We start from the raw sequence: 541 nt of genomic DNA, 5'->3' as shown, positions 1-541 counted from the left end.
ATAAATCCTCCTCGAGCAGCTTGGAAGTTGGTTGGAAAAAAAAGAAAAAAAATCGGTTCTTTTCAGAACCACAAATTCAACTCGAACGAATTAAAAATTTTCGTCTTCATACTATATAAGTTCCTGAGAGAAAATATAAATAGTGAAAAATATATTTAAAAAAAGTTTGACATCAGAAATGTTAATAAAAAAAGAAAAGAGTAGAGACAACGGCACGCGGTGTTCCCAAGCGGTCACCCATCCAAGTACTGACCGCGCCCGACGTTGCTTGACTTCGGTGATCGGACGAGAACCGGTAGTTTTCAACGTGGTATGGTCGTTGCCTGGTAAAATTTTCCAAGATGGTACGTTGACGATTTTTTGTGATTGTTCGATCGTTTGGATGTGACATTTTTCGATGGTACACATGTCAGAAAATGTACAAGATTTAAAAGAAGAAAAAAAAAAAATTTTTTTTTGCGAGTCGTTTTTTAGTTTTTTTTTTGCGACAAAATGACGAAAAAAAAAAACTCGTATGAGGCGTTAAATTAAATTGTTCGTT

General features: G+C 34.9%; 1 non-coding gene across 1 annotated transcript; it reads right to left on the bottom strand.

The window, feature by feature from the left end:
• Window positions 1-204: 204 nt before the first annotated feature.
• LOC148165457 (5S ribosomal RNA) lies at window positions 205-324 on the bottom strand. The gene has a single exon (XR_015771459.1). It is a non-coding gene; the product is annotated as a 5S ribosomal RNA (ribosomal RNA).
• Between the last annotated feature and the right edge of the window lie 217 nt (window positions 325-541).

Source organism: Gnatocerus cornutus, unplaced genomic scaffold (assembly GCF_029298725.1).
Source record: "Gnatocerus cornutus isolate USDA-ARS CGAHR unplaced genomic scaffold, icGnaCorn1.1 ctg00000312.1, whole genome shotgun sequence".
Classification (NCBI taxonomy): Eukaryota; Metazoa; Arthropoda; class Insecta; order Coleoptera; family Tenebrionidae; genus Gnatocerus; species Gnatocerus cornutus.
The sequence above is the reverse complement of the archived record's forward strand: the minus strand, read 5'-3'. Positions and strand labels throughout refer to the sequence as shown.